General features: G+C 43.6%; 1 long non-coding RNA gene across 4 annotated transcripts in view; it reads left to right on the plus strand.

Annotated features, from left to right (window-relative positions):
- Positions 1 to 27281, plus strand: part of LOC144805920 (uncharacterized) — a 223565-nt gene that overhangs the window by 30074 nt on the left and 166210 nt on the right. For all 4 annotated transcript variants that reach the window (XR_013605628.1, XR_013605630.1, XR_013605629.1 and 1 more), the window contains exon 3: positions 4358 to 4427. This is a non-coding gene — a long non-coding RNA (uncharacterized LOC144805920). The remainder of the gene's footprint in view (positions 1 to 4357; positions 4428 to 27281) is intronic.

Consider the following 27281-nt stretch of genomic DNA (forward strand, 5'->3'; position numbering starts at 1 on the left):
CTTACTGGCGATAGTGTACTTAGCCGTCAAAAGGTATAAATTCAAGCACTGGTCGGTAGTTGATCTGCCCTCCCTGAACCCATATTGTATATCTGTGAGAATTTGGCTATCCTCTGCCCATTCTTGTAGACGATTTAAAAATGGCATGGCCCAGCACCTTGGCCGTCACGTCAATTAAGGATATAGGGCGATAGCATTGTGGGTCATCCCGATTCCCTTTTTTGTAGATAGGAACAATGGTCGCCGAGGACCAAGAGCGGGGCAGTCTTGCCACAACTGCCTCGTTCAAGACCCTCGTGAGAATGGGAGCCCACAACTCTATATTACTCAAATAAAAGTCAGGGGGTATACCGTCGGGTCCTGGTGCTTTATTTTTAGTTAGCCCTGAGATAGCCAATTCCACTTCTGCAATAGAAAAATCTAGTTGTGCAGTCAGTTTTGGCCTCTGGTCTTCATCATGGGTTATTTGCCCTGTGTAGTTGTAAAGACTCTGGAAGTGAGTATACATTGTTCTGGTAGGATTGTATTCAGTATTTGGGATCCACTAGGTTCCTGGAAGCACGGTATATTTATAACTTTCCAGAACCCCGACATATCTCCTCTTTCTGCCGCCTCCCTTAAGTCTTCCCAGGCTTGTATTTGTAGACTTTCTTTACGAGATTTCAGGGCCTTTTTATATTTCGATCTACAGTGAGCTATGTTGGAGTTGTCCCTAGGGCGCTGTTTAAGGCTATATTTGAGATCTTTATGTGCCTTAATACAATCTTGGTCAAACCAGCGAGATGTGGGTACTATTTTGCTTCCTTTAGAGGTCTTTAATAGACCATCCACAAGACGTGCTATTTCCTCGAATGCGCTAACCACCATCACTCCCTCCACGCTTTGATCGAGGCATATATTTATAGCATTTCGCCCTGCTGTTACGAGACTTCTATAAAAATTTTCTCCGTCTGTCTTAGCCCATTTAAGCCACCTCCCCTGATCTACCGCCTTTTCTGTTACATCTATTTTGCTCGGTGGTTTCTTGTAGTTTAGACATTTTAGTTCCATAACCAGAGGGTTGTGATCACTAAAAATGCTGATTTCAATTGCCATACTACTAGTCCATTTTTTGAGTGTGGGCGAGACCATAATGAAGCCTATGTATGAATGGCAGCCTCTACCCTTAAACGTTGAGTTAGGTTCTCCACTACTGCCTAACTCTATTACGTCCATTGTATGGACCAAATTGTGCCTTTTTGTTACTTTTTCTATTTCCCACCCCTCTGTGGTGTGTGCAAAGTGTGGTCCTTTTGTCACTGTGCACCGCGACCAGTCCTTATTTAGTGGTCTCCGATTCTCGCAGAGGTGACAATTAAAATCCCCAGTAAGTATGATGTGAGAGGTACTTGTTGCCTTACTTAACGATAACTGAGCATCTAATCGGGAATCCAGTTCCTTTATTACATTTCCTCTGCTATTTGAGCCCACCGCATTATACCAATTTAACACTAACATATTAGTCCCTTTGGAGCGGTAGTCTATCGCCTGCATGTTTTTTGAGTCCCAGTTGTAATTAGACCATACCCCTTGTATAAGGAGGTCTACATATATTAGTAGTCCTCCAATCGCTCTCCCCGATGACGATCTTACAGCAGGGACTGAAAAACATTTATACCCCTCTATAGTGTACTGGTTAGGGTCAACTACCCAAGCCTCCTGCAGACATATAATTTGGAAGCTAATTATGTACTGTCTCCATTCCTGGCAATCATATTTGGCCGCCAAACCTGCTATGTTCCAGGATATAATTCTAAGACCATCCTGACTGACCAACATATTCGCTCCTTCCCCTTCCCTTAATGAACAAGTTTTCCTGTCCTCTCCCACTCTGTTTTCTGCATTTGTCCTTGCCAGTTTGTCTATCGCCTTTGGTTCTATGTGCTTTGTCCCCTCTTGTTGTTCTGGGACATTCGTCTTGCTGGCTCTCCTGCTGCTACTTTCTTCTAGAGTTGTGGGTGTGGTGTTTCCCATCCCTAAGGCCCCTTCCCCAAATAGTCTCGTATCCGGTTGTGATGTACTAATTTCATCATGTACGAGTCAGCCCACCTCGTCCAGTACAGAGAACCTGTTCCAATGAGCATACTGTGAGATAACAGGGTCATAGAGGGGTATACCCTGCCAGGGTGCTTGCCATTGTTGGATTCTGTTCTGGGGGTCATAGTGATAAACCCTACTCGCATGGGCCCTGTTTATGTGCACTGGTCTCTGGGGTATGATCGGGTAGAAATATGATAGGTGCAGCGGGTAAATTTTTGTGTTTGTGCCACTCGGCGGGGCATTACATATATAATTCACTGCAGAGGTGTCCCTGAAGTTGATTGTTATAATATCCCCTGCTATCGTTTTTACTCATTTCCCAATCCACTCCCCTCTTCTGACTGAAAGTATTTCGCCGGAGGTATTTGGGGGTAAAGGTAGGTTCGCCCTTAACGATTGCACACATTTGTTTTTTAGCTCAAAATGTGTTTCTCTTTTCCCTTCCTTTAAGGGAGGAACTCCTGTCAGTACTACAATGAAAGGCAAAGCTTCCGGGGGGAGATTAATTGTATGGAAGCGAGCTGATCCTGGTTTTTCAGATGCGTCTTTAGGCGTATTTTTGGTTACTTTGTTACTCTCCTTCGAGTTAGGGCCTGTGGTGCCATTTGCAACTAGAGGATTTCCCTTTCCCTGATTAATGTGTACTTGAGGGGTGGTAGTAGTAGTGAGGCTAGAGGGTAAGGGAGCTTTGGTGTTTTTTGGGGTAGTGGTTTGAGTTCCTTTCTTGGGTTTATTTGTAGAAGGATTAACAACTGGTACTACCTTATCCTTATGTGTGTTGTTAGATGTTCCCCTTTCCTGCCGAGCCTGGGCTAGTGTTCTATCTGGGGCCACCGGCCTAGATGTTCCTGCCCCTCTATTGTTTATTATAGATGTTAATCTGTCAATCTTTGACATCAGGGGTTTGATGTGAGTAATGATAGTTTCTTCCAGTCCTGCCTTTAAGTCGGCTACCATATTTGCCACCCAACAGGGTATGCCTGGTGTGGTATTAGATATTGGTGCCACTAGGTTATGATTTGCCGTATGGTTTCTCCCTTTTTTTTTGTTATTTACTAGAGTTTCTTTGGCCCTTTTCTGGTCTGTATTGCTTAATCTTGCCTTTTCTGTAGCGGGCGCGAGATTTAAGTTTGTCAGAATGTTCTCAGTACCTCTAGGAGTCTCTATGGGTGCCTGTGCGCAGGGAAGCTCCGCATAGGAAGAAGTGAAGCAAAAGCTTGTATCCGGGACATCTGTTGCGACTACTGAGAGGTCTTCTCCTAGGTCTTGTATGGTTATAGTCGGTGGTAATGAGAGCCTCCTTTCAGTGTTAACAATTGCTGTGACTACTGCCCCTATTGTTTGTTGCAGCATCTTATCTATCGCTGTTAGTGTGGGTAAGGGCTGTGGTATGTCAAATGCCAAATTCTGTCTCAACATCGCAAGGGAGCTTGGGAGATGTAGTTCCCAGCTCCCCTCGGTCCTCCCCCCCACAGCGGCCGCGCACTGACCGAAAGGCTGCGGCAGCGAGGAAGGACCGGTAGCGGTGTTAGTGCCCTCGGGCAGCGTTGGCGAGTGTAGACCTCCCACCTCTGAAGTCACAGCAAGGTTGGTGGCAGCAGCAAAGTAATTTTTTCAAATCCCCCGTTCCACCGGGGGTGACGTACAATTTATAGCACCTCCTGGCGCGTATTCCCCCTCAGCAGGGCCGCAAGGGAGCTTGGAAGATGTAGTTCCCAGCTCCCCTCGGTCCTCCCCCCCACAGCGGCCGCGCACTGATCGAAAGGCTGCGGTGGCGAGGAAGGACCGGTAGCGGTGTCAGTGGCCTCGGGCAGCGTTGGCGAGTGTAGACCTCCCGCCTCTGGCGTCACAGCAAGGTTGGTGGCAGCAGCAAAGTAATTATTTCAAATCCCCCCATTTTCATTATTTATTGAACCATTGTAATTCTTGTACAGAATGTATGTGCTGCAATGATAATAGAAGCAGATAAAAGTAAATAGCAAAATAAGTACATTGAACAAAATCAATAGTTCCACCATCTTTCTAAAACAATGTACATATGCAAGCATATAAAAACTGTATGTAGCGTTTTCCTACTTTGCTTTCCTGTGTGTGTGTCTGTTGGTCTCTGTGTGTCTGTCTCCCATTCCCTGTAGGGAAAGTATGTAGCTCCCCGTTCTAGAAGAGTCGGTGAAGAAGGAGCACACTGCATTAAATGATTTCTTGGTATACACTTTTTATTAGTATTACAGGAAATCACTATGATTGATTGTCTCTTTTATATTCTTCTTTCCCACAGGGTCTTCCACTTCAGTCCCTTAGGTGAGCCTCGGCTGCCGTTGTCTCTCGGACAGAAGGAAAAGACTCAGGTAAGCAAGACCGCGGGTGCATATGTTGCCCCTATGGAGGGGAACATCGGCAAGGGGCTCAGTGAAGAGGGTGCGCTTGGGTGTGTTGGAGGAATTCGGGAGGATGCCAGGAAGGATATTTTTGTAATGGTGGAAAAGGCTTGATTTTGTGGAAAATCCAATTTAAGGGAAGACTTTACACTCCCAGACATTGGCATTGAAGCTCAAACAAGAGGGTGGGGAGCCATCAACGTACACCCTGTGAAGAGCCCTGTGAAGAACGGGTATCCAATGAGTAGTCCGAAGGAGAAGAACACTTGCATTGTAAACTCCCCCCTCAGGCGTCTCTCTTTGCCCCTATTATATTGTAGTACAAGTCCCTTGAATGGTAATTCTGTGGAGTCCGTCTATGATGCTCATGATGTTCATGATGTATTTTTGCCTTGCTCACAACCAAAGCTGGGTAATGAGAGGGATGGTGTGTTTTCGGAATACTTTGTCTGCATTGAAAGACTTTTAAGTTCTATTTTGTCTTTATTGGAGAAATCTGTTTTTAGTTCAGATCATATGCTGGAAATTATCTCCGTAATTTTGTGTGAAGTACAAAAAGTAAATAAATTGGGCACCATTATTCCCCCCTCTATTATACCCGTGCGATTGGACGAACAAACTGATGTTAGTCCCCTTTTACTTGTTCCCTGTGTAGAGCAGAGAGATGTGTCTGTTCAAGCAGGTACACCTCTCTTCTCATTGTCCCCAATTGAATCTTCCTTTAATCTTGAGAATGAAGAGCTTTGTTTAACACCTTGGCTGCTAAGGCAATTCCCCTCCTGTGCTGGAGATCCTTGATCCCCATTCTTCATGACGAGCTCAGCTCGTCATAAGCACAGCTCCAGTGTGCCTCATGACGAGCTGAGCTCGTCATGAGCAGCGAAGGGGTTCAGCTCACTCTTTTAGGAAGCTGCAGTGGGCCTTCCTTTGGGACATGTCCCACTAAAACTTTATCCTTTGTTCATGAAGGGGAAAAGGGGGGCCGGTGGAGCCACTGAGAAAGCAGCGAAAATCGAGGGTTACGTTGGGCAAAAAGGTGGGGGAGGGACAGAGGGGGACGCCCCAAACTCCATCTGCCCCACAGGCCCGACCTCCGAACTCTTTGGCGAACTTGGAAATGAAAGCAGGGAAGAGGGGAGGGCTTGCAACAAACTGCAAAGGGGAAAATAGGAAGAAGAAATAAACAAGCATTTACAATGCAATAGGTCTCGCAGCATTAAAGTTTGAGTTACTGGCATTGTAAATGACAATGCTTTACATTATTTTTTTTTTTTTAATTTGCAATTGGTATATAAACATTGTTTGTGAATGCTTAGCGGTTGCTTATACTAAGCAAAGTTGGAAGTAATATAGAGTGCTAGTCTTGCTTGTTATAAGCATGCTGATTTAAAGCGCTCTGATACCTGTGGGTAAAGATTGCGCTATATAAAAGTGAAAACTAATAAACAACCTCTCAATTGACAAGGTCAGGGTATAGTGCCCACCAAGCACCTTTCGGGTTTAAACAAGCATTGGCATACAAATAGAAGACGCTGACCAGTACGGGGTTGTTTGCTCTCCCCCACGCCCCAGTGACACTCAGGAGTGACCCCTCAGTAATGACACACCCAGTGGTGATACATCCAGGAGTGATAATCTCAGGAGAGAAACACAGGACTGACAAACTTAAGAGTGACACGCCCAGGAGTGTCAAACTCTGGAGTGTAAGTACAGGGGCCCCTGTCCCTGCAGGCTGGACTTATTAAGATGTGACCTAACGGTTAGAGTGTAGGACCTCGAAGCTGGGTAACCAGGATCGAGTCGCTGCTGCTCAACCTCTTGTGATTCTGGGCAAATCACTTCATCTCCCAGCATCTAACAAAACATGGATGTGCCCGTCTGGAACAGCTGATGCTCGTGTAAAGCGCCCTGATTCCTCCGGGTCAAGTTCGAGCTATATAAAACTGCAGAAAAAACAAGAAATAAGATGCAATGCATTCTGACCAGAAGGATGCAATTTGCGTTGGGAATTTGACAATTCTGGGTTTAACCAAGAACTTACCATCACGACAGGAAGGTGAGGCAGTTACAGTGGCAAGGCAGATTTGTGGCACCACACATTTGGCCTTAAAACACTTTCTGACGTGTATTGCATTCATATCAAACTGGTAAGTTAACGTTATTCCCCCTATGGCCTTTGAATGTGTCAGACAAATTGCATGTACGTGGGGCAGGTGTGGAAATGTTGCATCACTTTAAAAAAGACCTGTATGTGCGATAACACGCCTAAAGGCGCGTGAGAGCTTTTCTCGTCTTCTTCCCCGTGCAGAGCACGAAAGGTAATGCCTACCACGCAGCTGGTTTTGGTTCTTATGCAGTGCCTCGCTGGCTGCAAAGCAAATGGGTGAGCATGAGCAATGTCAAGGGGTTGGTGCACTGGCTGTGAGTGTCCTATATGCCAAGTACCAAGGAGCGCCATTTCCAGCTAACCAGCGAGTTATTGGAGATGGAATACCTCGAGGCAGGTCTCATGCAGTGTTTTAAGCGAGTTAGCATTACGGTAAACTCTGCATTAGTTTCCAAAGAAATAGCAAATTTTTAAGGCAGTAGCATGAAGAACCGCTAACGTCAAATTGCAGTGTTTTAGCAAAGGCCGCCTTGCCAAAGGACTCTCTCAATGCTCAGCTGACTTTGTTTACCATAGTGTTACCATTTCACGAACTTTATTTACCCCACCAATTTAACTGCAGATTTGTGACATGAAAAATCGTGAAGCCCTTCGGTGTGGATCTCGGTTTCCTGGATAGCAAAAGGAACGTGGTAATAATTAATTTTACACTTCTGGGGTTTTCAACGCCGGGGTTCGATGGTAAACACAGGTTTTCTAAATGTACGTTAATGGCTTCGCAGAGGAGGTCCGCGAGGTTTGGAAAGAAGAACAAGAAGACACAATTTAAAACAAGCCTCACATCGTGACCCCCCAGGATCTTCATGGCGGCGGCCGTGGTGCATGGAGCTCCCTGGATCGCCGGTCGCGAAACTGAAAGTGCGGTGGGAGCGCAGGAGACGCCGTCGCCGTGAGCGTGCACATCGGCTGTCCCGGCGCAAGCTCCGAGTCTGAATTGGAGACTGACTCACGCGCGCGACCAAATCCCATTATCCCATTGACAATGCTGCGCGCGTGGCCATCTCTTGTCTCTCCCATTGACAATGCTGCTCGCGTGGCCATTTTTTGTCTCCACTCGTTGGCGGCTGAGCCGCCGACTATAGTTCTCGCAGCCTCAACCTAAAAAGGATAAGACAATTCCCTAAACGAAAAATGTCAAAGTTACATTTTCCACAGATCCCAGATAGCCAGAGTGTTGCTCAGACTGCTACGGAGGAGGATGGTTCTAAACTGCTAATTGGGGAAGGTGCACCCAGGAACCCCGTTACCGTACTTCTGTCTCCTAATGGGAGAGTAGGGGCCACTGGAGCAGTAGTGGCGACATCAAGTCTTCCGCTGCAATCCCCTTTAGTACCTCATCCTCTTTAGCTTAATGAGGGGGATGATCCCTTGGGGAGGAGAAAAATACTGGGAGGTGGCGACCCTATATTTCAAACATGGTCCTCAGCTCGGAGTGTAGAACCAGATGGTAATCTAGAGGTGGAGTCTCACACGCAGATTGAGTTCAATGCGAAGGTACAGGTGGTTAATAATGGTGATAGGGTGCCTCTATGGATCCCCAAAGAGATGCCGTAAAGAAAGCCAATGTGGTACAGACCGCTTCATCGCCCATAGTGGATTTCATCTGGTTATTTGAGACCGAGTCCGATCCGATAAATAGAGGTTTCATTCTCAAACTTTTTCCTGAAATAGAGGAATTGAAGTTGTTATTAAGCAGGGATATTCTAAATGTGAATATTATTGAGCACGAGAATGTTTCCTTTTCTAGAGTCACCTACAAGAGACTTGGGCGTGCAAAGATTTTGATTGTAACAGGTTTTTTACTTTCTCTAGCTACGCTAAGCACTCTGAAAGGGGACATGTAGTTGGGGGGGGGGTCTCTATTTTGCTTAAGACCAGTATTAATTGGAATCAGAAAGTTTTTGATCATCCTTCAAATCCCTGCATTTGCCTGAAGTTGGCATGTTTGGGAGAGTTCAGTAGGTCCACCTTCTTCCTGGTGGCAAATCTCTATATCCCCCCAGGGAAAAATGACGACCATCTGTTGAGTTCACTCTTTTTATATATTAATGAGATAGCCACCATGGAAGAATGCCCTTTAGTGGTATTAGTGGGAGATTGAAATGCAAAACTTTCTAATTTGTCGCAGGCAATATATGCTAACCCAGACAAAGAGGAAATCTGGCATATTTCCGAATCCTTTTAACCAGATAAAAAAAAACGGACAAACGGGGATTCCTTCTGCTTGATAGCATTAGAAGCGTAGACTTGGTCATCCTAAATGGGAGGATGCCAGTCGATAAAACAGCTCAATATACCTTTAATTCTTCTCGTACACAAAGCCTATTGGACTATGTAGCCATTTCTTACCAACTGTTTGGGGCCTGTGAAAATTTAGAGGTTATCCCCTCACTATGCAGTGATCACAGTGTCATAAGCTTGACTTTGGCCTTTACCTATCTGCACTGAATCGAGGGCACTTGTGCCTGGGCTCGATGGTTTTTAATAAATCTAATGGTCGTTCATTTTGGACACAAATAAATACCGTTGAGGTAGGTGCTATAGTGAAAAAAACTTTCCCAGAACAGCATGTCAATGTTTCCGTTAATAGCATGCAATTTTATGAGGCACAAATGAGGGAGATAAAAAATTTAAGCTCAGTATCCTCTGGCCGACGTAGAGTAAATCAGGTTCCCTCTATCCTGAAGGTTATAAACCATGAAATTAACAATTTAGTTCAGAAGCAATATAAACAATTTTCTACAGGTGTGCAACAGGAAATTAATCGCCTAAAGCGAGTTAGAGGCCGTTATAAATTAAGAGTAAAGAGAGACAAGATGGATGCTAAATGGATAGGGTTGAGAGAAGCAGCGAGAACCAAAGATTCAAAAAAGTATTGGCACCTGATCGCAGAGTATTGTGATTCTAGACAGAGGGCACTCCCCATTCCGATTCCCGAAAGTGAGTGGGTGGACTATATTTCACTATTATATAAACTTAAAAGCTCAGTGCCTTTTCAGATGCCTGTAATAGAGGAGGCTGTCGGTGTTGATTATGGTCCCCCGTCAAGGGCTGAAGTGATGGGCTATATAAAGAACGCTAGAACCTCCGGTGCACAAGGACCGGATGGTATATCGATTATGCTAATTAAAAAGGATCCAGCTGCATGCGGAGCCTTCCTGGTGCCTTTGTTTAACTTCTGCGTTCAATCAATTAGTATTCCCTCCTCTTGGAAGGGGAGTATCATAGTTCCGCTGTATAAAAAGGGCTCAAAAAGGTCACCTACTAGCTTTAGACAGATCACGCTGTTGGACGCTGCGGGCAAATTCTTTGCAAAAAGTATACTTCAGCATTTGCAGCAGTGGGCCCAAGGCCAGAACATCTTACCGCCAGAACAGGCAGGCTTCAGACCGAACCGCGGAACGCTGGATAATATTGCGGTCGTCCAGACCATCGTGGAGAAATATGTTTTCTCGAAAAGCATGTTAGTCTACACAGCTTTTATTGATTTCTCCACGGCGTTTGATAAAGTGGATCGTCAGATGCTGTGGAGAAAGCTCTCTCATCTTGGTATGCCATACCGGCCTCATACTAGAATTACACTTGGTGTCAAGTGATGATGGGTGGCTCGCAGGGGCTTTCCTGTAGGATTAATACACATAATGGTCTCAAGCAGGGTTGCCTGTTGGCCCCTCATCTGTTTTCTTTTTATATTTATGACCTTCCCGAGAAAATAAACTTAGTGAAGGGGGACGCTCCTAGAATTTGTACAATGTCCATTGGCTCTCTACTATATGCAGATGACGTTGCAATTTTTGATTTAACCCCTATTGGCTTGCAGCGCCGTCTGGATGCCTTGACTAAATATGCGGAGGACCATTGTCTGAAAATTAATATTGCTAAAAGCTAAATTTTAGTCTTTCGCAAGAAAGGTTTTAGAATAAAGAAAGGGTATAAGTGGCTGTAGGGGCAGGAAGAACTGGAACTGGTCAATACGTATATGTTTTTGGGGAAGGTTTTCTCAAAAAACAGGCGCGACTCAGAGCACATCAAACGGTGTGTTGGTAAGGCCACCTCCCAGGCTGGAGCTTTAATTAGATTTTATAAGACCTGTGGTTGACGTCATTTTGATCACGTTCTGTCAGTATTTAAGGTTTAAATCCCCCGACATTAAGTTATGCTGCAGAAGTTTTGGATAGGAATTACTGGCTCTCTTTTGATAAGGCGGAAGGCCGGTTTTTCCATCAAATTTGTAATTTAAATTCCTTGGCTGCCCCACACGTTCTTCGTTTGGAATTCCATTTAGTTTCTTCTTATACTTCTTCTTTGGCAGCGGTCCTGAGGTGGGGGAACTCCCTCTTTTGGGGGATGAGGGCCACTCTAAGGGCCAGCTTGAAGTTGTAACTTTTTTCAAAATTAAAAGATACATCTGCTTTTTTTTTAGATCATTCGCCTATGCAAACCATTTATTTGGGCTTAATTTAAATTGTGATTTACCCATCCCAAAGCCTGTATTGAAGCCATTTCTAAAGAAGTCAGTAAGTACGATTAGTACAGTAAGAGATATAGCTTTAAGTCCTATTTAAGTGCGAGCATATATCTGGGCAAGACACGACCATTCTTGTGGCGTTAAGCCCGCAACGAGGTGATCTGTGTGAGTGCGACGGGAAGCAGATCCCAGCCCTATCTTTCATGGAATGTCCCACATGGAACCAGAAGGCTAATACTACTTTTAAGAACTAACCCACTTGCCCCTGAGAGAAGTAACGGGCATTTTGGAAAAAATTCCCAGAGAGGAGAGAATTTGAGAATTGTGCTGTTCCCAAATACTGGATCTCAATCATGTGCTATTTGTGTGTCCAGAACTTCTAATCGCAAGGCGAATGTTTTTGAGACCCTCTTTTATCAAATGTATTTATCGTTATGCTCAGGAGGCCCGATCTTTTGTGTTGTCCCCTCCAAATGAAATGATTTGCCATAAAATATTTCAATTTTTTAAAACATTCCTGGCCATTTATTAGAATTTTTTTTTTTGTTTAGTTGGTATGTGTAATGTTATGCTGACTGCTTAAGGTAGAATTTTGTATTTGTTCTAAAGCATGTTTCTTTTATTGTATTGGTGTATTTTTGTGGACCTCCGTTGGAGTTCTGTAACAAATAAACAAATTGAATTGAAATTGAATTGAAATTGAATTGAATTGAATTGCCTGCCTGATGGAGACAACCGGGATGAGATATGCCCCATGAAGGTAGTACAGTTGGACCAGGTGAAGGTTGGCTGAGGTAGTAATGGTTTTAGGAGCCATCAAGGCATCCCGACAGTCCTCGTCTACCATCGAACCCAACTAGGCCTCCCACTGGTGTCTGAGCAAGTCAAGTGTTGGACTGTTATTGGTTAGGGAGCAATATATCGTTGATACCCCCTTTTCCCTAGATTCCCCATCATAATCTGCGCTTCCATTGGGCTGAATTCGGGAAGTGATGTGCCTAGCACGAAAGGATATCTGATGTTTGAATCCTCGTGCAAAGACCGGTCCATGGTACCTACTTATCCTTATTTTGACCTGTGGTTTGTTACATTTTCTTATTCACCTTATCTGAAAAATCCACATCTAGTAGCCATTGAATTCAAAAGTGAATGAAACCTCCTAATGCATCCGTTCTACTTCCGTCACAACCATCCCTTCCTGGTGTAATACTGAACCGTCTAGGGGCAGGCAGAAATAGACAGTCCCACATAAGCAGAGGGGGGTCATGATGATAGACTAGAGCGTTAAAACGCGTTGGGCTTCATAGAAAGACTACCAAGATGTTTCCTTTCAAGGTCAAGGTTGGAAATCAAATTCAGGACCCATAAAGCGCCTCTCACTTGTTGCCACAGCCTTACTCTGCGACAGTAGTTGCCCATGTTGTAAGAAATGTTGGATACTATTTCATCTCAGGTAGACTGAAAACTCTTATGAGTAGCAACCTTCAAAAAAGAGCAACAGCTTTGAAGGAGCTCCTGGCACATGTTGTCTTGAATTGTAAAACTCACTAGGTGGTACTTTAATTTTGTCAACATACAACCTGGCAGTCAGAGTATACAGAGACATATCATACCAATATGTTCTACGTAAGTAGGTTAATCAAGAAGCAGTAAATAATTACACATGCACTAATCTGCTTTCCCATTCTCCAGGTGATCAATAAGTGTCCCATTTCCCTAATTGGGAATGTACCGTATAATTATCATGTGGAGACACCTCCCTGCTCGTCCCCAGTGTTGTAGTGTTCTGCCTCGTCAGTTTCAGAGCCAGAGTCTGTGTCTGTTCTCACTCTGAAAGCAGGAGCTAGGAGTTATCTGTATGAGCACGGCAAGTCTTTAGTGTATCCTCAAATTTGTCATCCTTTCTGCTAAGGCGCATACGTGTTTCCTCAGCTAGGGCCCAGTCGAGCGCATCTCTATGCTAGAGCGCAATCGTTGGGGCAGGCTGGGACAGCCATGTGATTGCAATTCTACGCCATGCCAGTACCATAGGCGATTGACCAAATTTATAGGTTATCTTGCGCCCTTCTAGCATCTAAAGAGGGCTTAATAAACAGCATTTGGGTGTCAGCTCAATACTTAGTTGTGTGGCATGCACCATTTCTTCGACAGCTAGTTGCCAGATGGAGTGTACTGCATCGCAGGGCCATGGTTAATGTAAGAAATCAGCCCCCACATTGTTGCAGCGCGAGCATATATCTGGGCAAGACACGACCATTCGATAAAGGTCTTGTGGCGTTAAGTAGGTTCTTTGCAGAAAATTATAATGTATCATTTGAAAATGGTCATTACTAGAAATCATGCGTATTAGTTCACAGGCCCACTGCCAGTCTTTACCTTCCATTGGAATGTCAAAGTCTAAATTCCAGGCCTCTCGGGCCCGTGTGTAGTGTCTACTGTTTCTGAACGCATTGTTCTGTAAAGATGCATAATTAGGTGTCTACAAGCACCATAAGTTAGCAGTATCTCAAGGGTTTGAGTATGCGGCGGAGCTGTCGCATAGCATGGGCAGGGGTGCTTAGTTGTGTCTGCCAAGCCCGCATGTTGTAAAAATTGCCACTGGCTTAGACCAAACTCTTTGCGGGCATGATTAAAGGAGATAAGTCTCATCTGGGTACAATTCACCCTATTGCTCTCACTTCCTAAAAAACTCAAAAGAAGATGGGATATCTTACTTCCATGGCTGCTTTTTGCCTATTGGGAAGGGCCACAGAAGGGAGTGGGGTCCTCCTTATTTTAGCTTATGTTTGGGTTTCCTGTCAGGAACACTGTGCCTTGTGAAGGAGGGATTGGAGAAACCTCTTGTTGAACCTTAGCAGATATAGTGGACTATGTGCTTGGCTTTTGCTCCAGGATGTATGAGTACATGGAAATAGCAAGCAAAAGCGTTAAGGCCAGCCTAGCTCCAGAAGCTCTGGTAATGCCAAAAGGCTGCTATGGTTGAGTTCCAGCCAAGACAGGTGGTGTGGGTTTTGGGCCTGTGGCTCCTAGGGCTCTGCAAGGTAAGTGGAGTGGACCCTACCCTATCCTAGAAACAAAAGGGGCGGTCACCTACCTGGTAGACCCTGGCTCTGACAGGAATCATAAGAGGGTCGTCCATCTCAACCGCCTTACACCCTACTATGACATGGCAGATGTGACCATGCTCATGGTTACGGATGAGGATCGGGAAGCAAAGAGTGAACCTGTCCCTGACCTGTCCGACAATCCAAAAGATGGGTCAGTGGAAGGTGTGGTCTTGTCAGACACCCTACCTGCCCATCAGGAGACTGATTGCAGGCAAGTCCTAAATCAGTTTGCTGAGCTCTTCTTTTTGACGTCTCGCCAGACTAGCTGGTGTATCCATGATGTAGACGCTGATGAAAGACTACCTGTCGAGAATAAAACATACAGGCAGACTGAACATGTGATAGAGAGCATCAAAGCTGAAGTAAGCATGATGCTGGAATTGGGAGTTCTAAAGCCTTCTGAGAGCCCCTGGACCTGCCCAGTTGTCTTAATCCCCAAGCCTCATAGCCAGGATGGTAAGAAAGAAATGAGGTTTTGTGTGGACTATTGGGGCGTGAATGCTGTGATCAAAAGCAATGCATACCAAACTCCATGGGCAGATGAACTTATTGGCCGGGTGGGAGCAGCCAAGTATCTGAGTATGTTTGATCTCACATCAGAGTACTGACAGATAGGACTGACGACTGCAGGAACAAAAGATATATCTGTATTTTCAACCTCAGATGGGTATTATCAGTTCACTGTAATGCCCTTTGGTTTGAAAAATGCACCTGACACTTTTCAAAGGTTGGTGAACTAAGCCTTGCTGGATTGGAATCCTTGAGTGCAGCATATCTACACAATATTGCTGTCTTTACCTCCACCTGGCAGGATCACCTGATCCACCTTAGGAAAGTACCAGAGGCTCTGAGAAGTGCAGGCCTCACTATCAAGGCATGCAAGTGCCAGATAGGGCAGGGAAAGGTTGCATACTTGGGTCACCTTGTTGGTGGAGGCCAGGTTCAACCCTAACAACCCAAGATCAAGCCCATTCTAGACTGGGTGGCTCCAACTACCCAGACTCAAGTGAGGGCCTTCCTTGGCTTCCCTGGTACTATAGGAGGTTTGTGAGGGATTATGGCACCATTGTGGCACCCCTCACAGAACTGACTTCCAAACGAATGTCACAAATAGTGAACTGGACTGTGAGCTGTCTAAAGGCTTTTGACACGCTGAAGGAAGCAATGTGCTCTGCAGCTGTTCTGAAAGCTGCAGATTATGTCAAGCAATTCATTGTGCAGACTGATGCCTCTGAACATGGTACAGGAGCAGTGCTATCCCAAAAACATGACCAAGCTCAAGATCAGCCACTGGCTTTCATCAGCAGAAGGCTAATCCCCAGGGATCAGCGTTGAAGTGCCATTTAGATGGACGCCTTTGCTGTGGTTTGGTGCCTTGAAGTTTAGGTCAAACCTGTTTGGCTCTCACTTCCTAGTTCAAACCGACCACAGGCCTCTCCGATGGTTAATACAAATGAAAGGTGAAAATCCCAAACAGCTAAAGTAGTCCATCTCCATACAGGGAATAGACTTTGAAGTGAAACAGAGACCTGGGACTGCCAATGCAGATGAACTTTCCAGGTTGTCCCATTTAGACGATGTTAAATATTATGTTATGTTAAAAATACTTATAAAGCGCGCGCACACCACAAGGTTTCATGGCGCTGCGGACAAGGGAGTCCTGCCGCTAAGTGATTTCATTCATAAGCCTGGCGAAAGAGGCATGTCTTTAAGAGTTTCCAAAATTGAGGATATAATGTCCTGAGGGAGAGAATTCAAAATTTGAGGGGCCAGGACCGCAAATCTTCAAATGGAAGACCAAAGATTCTGAATGTGGATATATCTCTGGACCCGAGTAGATACATACACCAGGCAGTTGCCATGGAGTGTTTTAAAGATGAGGCATCCCAACTTGAATGCATTGCGTTCGACTACCAGAAGCAAATGTAACTTTTTCATAAGAGGGTGACATACTGCATTCTTGGCTGGCGATAGATTAATCAGACCCTCCAGGATTTCGCGATTTCGCGATTTCGCGATTTGCCGCGAAATCGGCACTTTTGTAAAAATGCCGCGATTTTTACAAAAGTGCCCGCGAAATCGGCAATTTTATAGAAATCGCGGCATTTTTACAAAAGATCCTGGGGGGTCTGGTGCCATTATAAAAGGCAGGGATAATCTGGAAGGCCCCCCTCGCCTCCCACATCTACCTGGAGATATTACCCTAAGGCACAGTCTGCTGATTTATTGTCTTACAGCTAACATTTAATTCTCTGAAACATTTAACCCACACGTTGGCCGCGGTGTTACAGGCATTGGATGCTCGTGGACCTCCCATGCGCACAGGTGCAGTGGGTGCCCCATGGCTCACCCTGGCATGATGGTTCAAGGTTCAGTGTTTGTGCCTCCTGATCAGGGGGTGTAGAAGGGCTCTGCCAGGCCTGCTCTGGGCATACACTGCCATAGTCCTCGTTGAATCTGGTGAGCATCTATAAAGGGGCTACCGTTACCTAGGTAGCGCCAGGCAGTCTCCACAGAAGGCTGGCATGAAATACGGTCAGGAGGCGGAGATGATACCCCAGGAAGGAGACGCCAGTGAAGGGTCCCCTGGATCTCGGACATGAGGGGCATCCTAGGGGCCTGGAGAGGAAGGAGTCATTTCTTAGGCACTTAGTCAGGTTTTAATGAGCACGTCAGCATCATTCCAAGGGCTGTCTCCCAGTACGGACTGGCCGGAGGAACTGAAAGGTCATGGTTGAGGCCTTTGGTCCAGGTCAGTGCCATATATCACTGTCGCCACAGAACGGAGTCTGATGCCTGCGGGAAGTGGCCATGTGCAGCGCTATGTCGCACATATTACACACACAGACAGGCGCGCAACACCCCATGGACTCACCGGGCTACAGCCCCGAAATCCCCCCCCTCCCGTGTGTGGCAGCCCGGGATGAGACAGATCCCGGGCACACACAGACCCGCTCCCGAACGATTCAAAGGTCTTTAAAAGACCATTTGAATGTTAATTAGGCCTTGCATTTGTTTCACCCCTTCTAAGAGCCCCTGCAGCTCCACTCTGCCTACCGATTAAAGGTCCAGCCCCCCACCCCCCGAAATTTGTCTCTTGTTGCACCTCTGCACACAGACACACACACAGCTGTGGAAATAGTGAGGTTACCATGCTGGGGGGAGCCAGTGGTGGTGTGTTTTCACTGATTATTACTGTACACGTCTGCTGGGCTCTTTCTTTATGGAAACTCAGTACAGGAGTGAGTCAGGGGATGTTCCCATCCTGACATGTATTTTTTTTTTTACAACTAGTTGCGATTCTCTGTATAATAGAAACCGCAGCTAGCCTAGCCATGGGAGTCAATTATTCTTCAATTACTACTGCCTCCTCCTCGCCTTCCCACCCCCATCTCCATGAGCACCAGTATCTTGTCATCAAGTACTTGCCTTGAAAGGTTGCAAGCGAGTTCATTTGGAGGGCATCATAAATTCTAAATCACGTCAGAAACCTATGTTCAGCAAGGGTTCCCAAGTGCAGACAGAACAAGAAGTAGCTAAGTGGCAGCAGTGTTTTTAACATGGGGAAGACTCTCGAAAATAAACCAAGACAGTCTAAGGAAAGATGAAAGCACGTATGTGTGCGTGTTTCTGTGTGTACATTAACCATAAAAAGTTTTTTTCTTTACTAACGTGGCCTGCCCTGCCAAACTATCAGTGGGATGCTTGGTTAGCTGTAGTTAAGGTGGGGAAACATTGTTTAGAACGCGGTGTTTACACCGCAGTGCCTTTAGAACACTGCCATTACAACGCAAGTCGTTACTACGACTTGCGCTGGATGGCGCTGTTGGACAAGGAATGTTGTAATTTTATATTCCAACACCTTCCCTACTGTTACGTGGACTGGTGTTGGAATATTAACACGTTTATGTCCTATATGTAGCCTTGAAGCCAAACAAAGTGTCTACATTGTAAATAAACCAAATATACATAGCTTCATGTTGTTAAATAACTAAAAATACTAAGATATCTGCGTTTGTTGTAGGAAAAACCGCCAAATAAAATGCCGCTAAATTGCCGCTAAATTTCCATATTTGTGCCGCTAAATTTCCATTTTTGTGCCGCTAAATTTGCTAATCCATGCCGCTATATCCTGGGGGGTCTGATTAATCTAGCAGCCTGGTTTGGAACTAGTTCCTGTCTCTTAGATTGATATGCCGGAATGCCAAAGTAAAGAGTTAGTGTAGTCAATGTGAGAGATGGCTAAGGCTAAAGCAACTTGTGTAAGAGCTTCAGTAGTGGGAAATCTGCTGTTCTCCAGTAATGGGGAATCTTTCATAGATTCACATGCTTGAATCATTTCCCGTCGGCGAAGTGGGATTCCCACGGTACGTAGAATAGCAATATAGCAATAGCATAGCGAAAGTATAGCTTAAAGAGCAATAGGAAGTATTGTAACATGGACGTTAATAGGAAAAAACTTGTCACTTTAATAACTTGTCCAAGTCATTAGATATGGTACAAACTCCAGCCAATCAGGCTACAGCACCCTCTGGAACCTTCTCCTCAGAGGCTCAGGCTCTCAGATTTTCTACTGCACGTCGTGTGAAGGGAGTCTCCCTGAGCTCTACTCAGTACCTCTACCTTTTCCCTTCAGAAACTCTTCAGAATATCTTCACTGCTTTGTCTACTACAAAGAGGTCACTCATCAGACACTGTGAGTCTTGTGGGAAACTCCGGCTTCATTCCGAAGACCCCCACAAAAAGTGTATCTACTGCCTCCACCTTAAACATCAGGTGAGAGATTGTAAAATATGCAGGACTTTTCCTCAAAAGACTTTAAGAGACAGAGAGGGACGTCTACTTCTATGGTTACAGAAACTCAAGACCAAGGATAATCCCTTATCAGATGTTGAGAAGATTCCTCTCTCAGGACTGTCATCTTTAAGAAGAGGGCTTGTGAGGTGGAGATGGTATCTGCTAAGGCTAAGGTGCTCAAGAAAGACCACACCTCTACTCATGAAGGCCTGACTTCTTCCTCAAAAAGGGCTCCTGCTCCGTGGGGGACTACCTATGCCCTCTTCGCCTCCGAGATCAGCCTCTAAGTCTCAGGTGTCTAAGTCTCTTTCTGAGACAAATTTGCCTAAAAAAATGGGTTCCTCCTCGACGAAGACTTCCGTCGCCACTGCTACAATGACGACTCTCACCTTCTCTTCTCCTCAACCTACAATGATTATGTCATCAGCGTCCTCTTCGTCGATGTTTGTCATGGTGTTGGTGAAGCCTCGCTTGTCTGCCACCTCCCGCACTTCGTCGTCGATGAAAAAGAGGACTGTCTTCTCGCCGACGAGACGGTCGATGGCACTCGAGTCTCTACCTGCTTCGTCGACAGATGCCTCGTCGAAGTTTGCGTCGTCATTGATGGGTGCCCCGAGTCGGCAGCTCTGGCTGCTGCACCACATCCTGTCCCCATAGCAAGTACATAGGCTGGACACTTTTCATTATGAGTTCCCCAGCTCCATGAGGGCTTCACTGAAATATGTGATGTTTGGCACCAAGCATCTCAATATATTAAACTTGGGCTGATTCCAGTGTCAATTTTATTAAAAATTGCACACAGAGGGCCCCTTAGACGGGTCCCCTGAAACCTACCAATCCTTAGACTGGTCATTGACTGGCCTAAGCCAGCCTGCTACCACCAGAGTGTGTTATGATCTCGAGGGAGAGTGCCTGCGCACTCTGAGGCTGAGAACAATGCCTTTCCTAGGTGGAGGTGTTCACGTCTCCCCTGGACAGGAAGAGCCATCCGTGGTGGGGAGCTTCAAAGTTCTTCCCTCCTTTGTAATGCAACCCCAGCCTCTCCTGTTCGAATGAGCTGGCTTCGATCCTGTCCTCAACCCCTTTTTGGCGGTAGGATAGGTGGGAAACCTTTGATAGAAGAGGAGATGTGCCCCCCTCTGCCAACTCCAGCCTTTGGGTGCTGGAGGCTAGGTCAAGTACACTTCTCCAGTATTAGAGGTGTCTTTAATAGAATCACATGCCTGAATAATTCCCCGTCGTCGCAGTGGGAGTCCCACAGAACATAAAATAGTAGTAAGAAATACATATACATAAAATATATACATATATATAAAAAATACATACATATATATATATATATATATATATATATATATAGCTATAGATATCAAATATATATATATATATATATATATATATATATATATATATATATTACCTACTGGCGTTAGCCAGTAGGTATATATAGTTAGGATTGGCTACCATAGGAAATTCCGAACATTCTATTGGGAATAACTTTGGCGCCGATTGAGGGATCTGCCTGTAATTTTCCTAAAAATGGTCTCGCTGCGCTCCGCTCCTTCCCTGAAAGTTTCGGGGGGATTCGTGAAGTGGGGGCTGAGAAAAAGGGGGGGTCCCAAAACGTGTTTTCCCCATGTTAATTTCCATAGGACTGTCTGACAAGTCTACAGCCCGAACCGCTGTACAGAATTACGCCAAACTTGGCAAAATTGTAGGGACTGGTACGCAGATGTGCCTTTGCTATGTTTGGTGAAAATTGCTCCAGTGGTTTTTATGAAAATTAGGTTCAAAAACACATATATATCTATATGAGCTTACGGGTCCGCGCACAGTACGCGTACCATACGCGTACGTGCGCGTACCCTTACGTGCGCGAGCGCGATCCTGATTGGCTGGCAGTCGACTGTCAACATTCCAAACTGTCCAAAACAGGAAGAGTTGGCCACGATCTTGTTTCTCAGGAGAACTGAGGCACAAGAGAGCCCAAAACAAGAGTGGAAAACACGAAACGGGGGAAGGGTAGAGACCCCCAACCCTCTAGCCCTTCTCAGGGGTCCCAGAAGGACCCCCAAGGGCAAAACAAAAACAAAAAACCGAAAAAAATCACAGGGTGCGCGCACGGTACGCGTACAGGTCCACGTACCGTGCGCGCACCCCACGATTTTATTAAAAAAATAATATATATATATTTTTTTTTTTGCCCTTGGGGGTCCTTCTGGGACAACCTGAGAAGGGCTAGTGGGTCAGGGGGTCTCTACCCTGCCCCCTTTTTGTGTTTTCCACTCTTGTTTTGTGCTCTCTTGTGCCTCAGTTCTACTGAGAAATGAGATGGCTTCTCAGGTGGTACCAGAAGGATATTAACATGTAAAAACGTTATTCGCTAATAGAATTTGCATTTACAAAACCTTTGAAGTTTTTTGAAAAAAAATAGGTTTCACGCCAGATATAGTTAGGAATTAGCACTTAAAAACCTTGCAAATTTACTGAAAAAACCATAGGTTTCAGGCCATATATAGTTAGGAATTAGCATTTAAAAAACCTTGCAAATTCACTGAAAAAACCATAGGTTTCAGGCCATATATAGTTAGGAATTAGCATTTAAAAAACCTTTGAAATTCACTGAAAAAACCATAGGTTTCAGGCCTTATATAGTTAGGAATTACCTTTAAAAAAACTTTGAAATTCACTCAAAAAAAGTTTTAGGGGTGTTATAGTTTGCTGGACATTTCACTCATACAAAACCATTGAAATTGCTCCTATATAGTTAGTTGGACTAACTATATTTCGTGCACCCGCAATGCACTGCTGATGATGTCACTTATTAGATCATTCATGACATGGTCAGTGACATCACTGATGACATCTCAAATGACATCACTGATGACATCACTGATGACATCATGCACGTGACAATCACATACACCTTTTCATACACTAGTAAAATCTTTCATCACTCAATGTAAAATACAGAGTATCATATTTGAATCCATTGTCACAGCTATACAAGTATCTAAAAACCCACTCAGTGATTCATAGATGTATACACACATCTAATCACTTACCTGTAGATTCACTCATACATGCTGTCAATGAACAATAGAACACTATCAAAAATACTTATACACCTATATCAACATTACACAGCAGCACACATCTTATTCACATATGAAGTCATCCTACTCACTTAGGCAAACAATGGATCATACTTACATATTTACTTAGCTACACACTTATACAAACACCACTTCATCTATTCCTTTAGATAGTAAATCATACTTAGTGAATTATAAAATCATTATTACAAGTATATAGTTATCCATACAGTCACTCACACAATCATTGTGTCTTATGGATACTTATTTATATACAACTGACACATACACTGCCGTTTATTTTTATAGTTTGTTGGACATGTACCATTGAGAAATATATTTGCTCATCACCACACCCTTAAAGAGATTCACTCACCCAAACTGTTAGAACATGTAATTTTAACTTCATATATCTACTAAATCAACTATTCACACATCTTTGGACAGTCACACACCCCCCAACGAACCACACACACTTTCACTCTCCCATACAAATACTCAGTTATCTAATCAATACCTAATATAGACTTTCACATAGCTAGTAAGCAACTGGAGAACCTGTTTACACAACAACTAACAAAGTGATACAGATATTCGCACAGTTTAGTCCCTATCCACTATATTTAGTGAGACACTATAAATTGGTCAAGTAAACGGTCAATTACACTGCTACTAAATCCTCCACCCTAATTTTTATTTATATATATCCACTCATTCTTCAATGCAAATTGCTATACATATAATGCATATTTAAATAAAGAAGCAAACCAAATTCACTGGATGATGTCATCAGTGATGTCATTAGAGATGTCACCAGTGATGTCACTGACCATGTCATGAATGATCTAATATGTGACATCATCAGCAGTGCATTGCGGGTGCGCGAAATATAGTTAGTCCAACTAACTATATAGGAGCAATTTCAATGGTTTTGTATGAGTGATATGTCCAGCAAACTATAACACCCCTAAAACTTTTTTTGAGTGAATTTCAAAGTTTTTTTAAAAACTAATTCCTAACTATATAAGGCCTGAAACCTATGGTTTTTTCAGTGAATATATATATATATATATATATATATATATATATATATATATATATATATATATATATATATATATATATATATATATATATATATTCACTGAAAAAACCATAGGTTATAGACCATATATAGTTAGGAATTAGCATTTACAAAACCTTGAAAATTCACTGAAAAAACCATAGGTTATAGACCATATATAGTTAGGAATTAGCATTTACTAAACCTTATTTTACTCACACAAAACCATTGAAATTCCATATATAGTTAGTTGCACTAACTATATATCGCGCACCCGCAATCCACTGCTGATCATGTCACATATTACATCATTCATGACATGGTCAGTGACATCACTGATGACATCACTGATGACAACATCCAGTGATTATGTGTTTCTGTAAAGTTTAAATATGTTTTACATATTGAAGAATGAGTGGATGTATAAGTGTCTGAATGAAGGTTTTAGTAGGTGCGTGATTGACTGTATGAGTGAGTGATTAAATGCGTCTTACTGAATGCACGGGTTAGTGACTAAACTGTCTAAAAGTGTGCATCAGTATGTCTGTTGTTGTGCAAGCTGCTGCACGTGTTGATCAGTAGCTATATAAGTAGCTATATGGGTTATTGATTGGTTGCACAAGTATTTGTATGGGAGACTGAGTGTGTGTATGGCTGGCTGGGAGGTGTGTGACTCTGTGCAGATCAATGTGTACTTGTATCAGTGATTCTATAAGAGAGTAACTATGTGTTAGTATATGTTTCAAAAATGTAAGGTGTTCTGTGTTTAACTGTATAGATGAGAAAATGGAAGTGTGATTGATTCTTTTCAGGACTGACTAGGTGTGTGAGTAACTCCATGGATGAGTGGCAGAGTGTGAGTGTCTGTATAGGTGTATGAGTGCATATGATAGTGTTGTAAAGATGAGTGATTGTATGTATGAATGATTGTATGAGTGAATGTGTGTGTAGACATAGGAATCAGTGAGTGCGTATGTAGTAACTAGTATTGGTGTGTCAATGGTTTCAAAAATGATACTCTCTATTTAACACTGGGTGTAACGGAGGTTATATTAGAGTGTGAGGAGATGCATTGTATTATCACATGAATGATATCATCAGTGATGTGATCATTGATATCAAGTGAGATGTCATCAGTGATGTCATTTGAGATGTCATCAGTGATGTCATCAGTGATGTCACTGACCATGTCATGAATGATGTAATATGTGACATGATCAGCAGTGGATTGCGGGTGCGCGATATATAGTTAGTGCAACTAACTATATATGGAATTTCAATGGTTTTGTGTGAGTAAAATAAGGTTTAGTAAATGCTAATTCCTAACTATATATGGTCTATAACCTATGGTTTTTTCAGTGAATTTTCAAGGTTTTGTAAATGCTAATTCCTAACTATATATGGTCTATAACCTATGGTTTTTTCAGTGAATTTCATTGGTTTTTTAACAGCTAATATCTGTAGCTGTAAAATTTATTCTTCTTTAAATCCAAAAATATATTTTATATGTTTATGAATAATTATTTTTTTAAATATTTTTTTTTCTTCGTTCCCGCTTCGCGAATCGGGAACCTTACAGTAAAAAAATGTTCAGAAAAATAAAAAAAAAAGTTCTTTTCAGAACTACCTCCCCGTTATTAAAAAATTGGTACAATATTTGGAACTGTGCCAACCTCTATTTCTCTTAGTTCGCTTCCTAGTTCGCTCGCTGGTACGCGAACTGGAAGCGAACCAAAAACAGTAAGTATAAGGGAAGGAAACACACACTTATGTTAAAAGAAAGACAGCTATAGGGGAGTAAACTAGAGATACTATTACCCATAATCCACTACTGATGATGTCACATATTACATCATTCATGACATGCTCAGTGACATCATCAGCAGAGGATTGCGGGTTTTTTGGCAACATGCCTTATCGACGGTTTAATAACGCTGCCTTTTGCTTTATATAAGTTTTCAAATTGTATGAAATATATACCAATAGGTCTTTATGAACCTTTAGGTAGTGCTTTTGTTCATGAGGTCTGGTCGCTTCCATACACATACAGATGTTTCAAAGATGATCAAGAAGTTTATCTGAATGGAGAGGAATGCACTGAGACGCCAGATCATTCACTAATGTGTAGGCACATACAGTTACACGATTCATGCAACAAACAGCGACCAAATATGGCTTGCGTGATGCAAGGCACGCCAGTTCCTGCTATCATCCCCACGTTCAAGTTGTTGGAAAATGGTAGTTATTTGATGCTCAATAATGAAGATTGTTCTGAGTTAATTAAAAGTATTCCTTTTATCGTAACAGTAAGTGAACGGGTTATTTGCTGCAGAAATGTTCTATTTCCTCCCACACATGAACATAGGGAGTTTTCAATCTGGCCACAAATACCAACCTTGGGACACGTTTCAACGGCATGACAAGAATAAGAGCTCTTTTGTCTCAGAGAGAGGTGGCCTTGAGTTCGGCCCGTGAAACTTTCGTACTTCACATAGCGAACACCCGTACACAGGTTTGCCTTTCAATTTCAGCAACATGTTTCCGACTATCTTTAACGCATCCTCCACAAAATCCCTGGCACACTTTTTTAAAGTTGTTACCAGTGGTCTCGTGACTTCATTTGAGAAAATCTTTGGAGTCATCCCTGCTCCCTTTCATTCCATTTTCTCCACTCTGGTTCGTGGATTGCATTTTTACTTGCATTACCAGCGGACGCTCTTGTACTTTTTTACATTTTTAAATATGGATGTCCCTCCTATGCAACCTCCGACCCTGCAGCTGCTGACACTGTTCCGCAATCGCATGCTAGAATATTATGGCACAATGCCGTTGGCGATATTAAGCACGGCATATGGATTATCTTTTCGGTTCTCCTACTTCACCTGTGTCCAGCCTGTATTTCACTGCCTGACCTGTGATTTCGATTGGGCCATTGATTTGTGTCTCTGCGGACCGGTTTCTCCTGACGTCGACTTTAATCAGCTGATGACTCCTATCATTACTCACGAGTTGATTTGTCCTGGCGAAAGGATTATGGCTGTGGCATTGATGCATGGACTACTTGGTCCCTGGAATTTACTGGCGGCAGCACAGTCTTTCTTGGAACACAGCTTTCTTGAAAACCCACCGAGCTGTCCTCTGATGGTGATAGAGGATCCGGTGCTGGGAGAGCACGTATGTTCTTTTCCGCTTTTAAATTGGATGGCTGAACTGTTTTCGGATGAAGACGGTGACTTCCTGTTGGAGGCTGTTGCAGCTTATTTTGCATACACAGTTATGTCATAGACCTTTTTCATGTTTCATATGCTGAGTACTAGCATTTCATTGACAATTCATTGACTTAATTGTCAAGTTTTTATTATTTACCTTGCCTATTGGCTTAAGACTCGATAAAGTACTTGGCTGTTTTATTTTTCTTTAGCATTGAATTTTCCTAGTTTTTAATGCTTTACCTTGCGGACCGTCCACATATAAACTTGCAATCTGCTCTCATGAGATGGCACTTCTATTATCTTATTCAGTTCGTTTCCGGATCATGAGGAGGTGTCATCTAGGTCCTGGATATCTTTACACCGTGTTAAGTTAGCATGGGCTCATTACCGGTTTAAACGCCATTTTTCCTTTTTTGCAACTTCTGCACACGACATTTAGTTGTTGCTTTAGCTTTCCACCTAGTAGTTCATCGTGGTTTACATGAGAATAATATGTTATTGGTCTACTATCTGCTTTACTTGTTAAACTATATCTGTACAGCGAGTGCTAAAGTTTCAAGAACAACACGGTACAGAATTGTTATGAGGTCTGATCTCCACGACTTCATACTCATAACATAAGTGCAACTTCTGCCAATTCTGGGCATGAGGCGGGTTTTATATTGCTTTGCCGAACACACATACACAACAGTTGATGCGGTTCACATGAAGAGAGAGCTGGTGTATGCTGATGTGATTCCTTCAAATCTAAGACACTAAAGTATGGGCACGCCCTAAACCAACACAAAGAGACCTTCTTAGCAAATAATATAATATGTGTATTAGGGAGGGTGAGATATAAGCAGCCGCGGGCCGTGGAGGGAGTTACGGTGAGGCAGGGAGGCGGGGAGGGGGAGAAGCAGGGTGGAGCCCTCT

This window comes from Lissotriton helveticus (genome assembly GCF_964261635.1).
Source record: "Lissotriton helveticus chromosome 1_1 unlocalized genomic scaffold, aLisHel1.1 SUPER_1_unloc_33, whole genome shotgun sequence".
In the NCBI taxonomy this organism is placed as follows: Eukaryota; Metazoa; Chordata; class Amphibia; order Caudata; family Salamandridae; genus Lissotriton; species Lissotriton helveticus.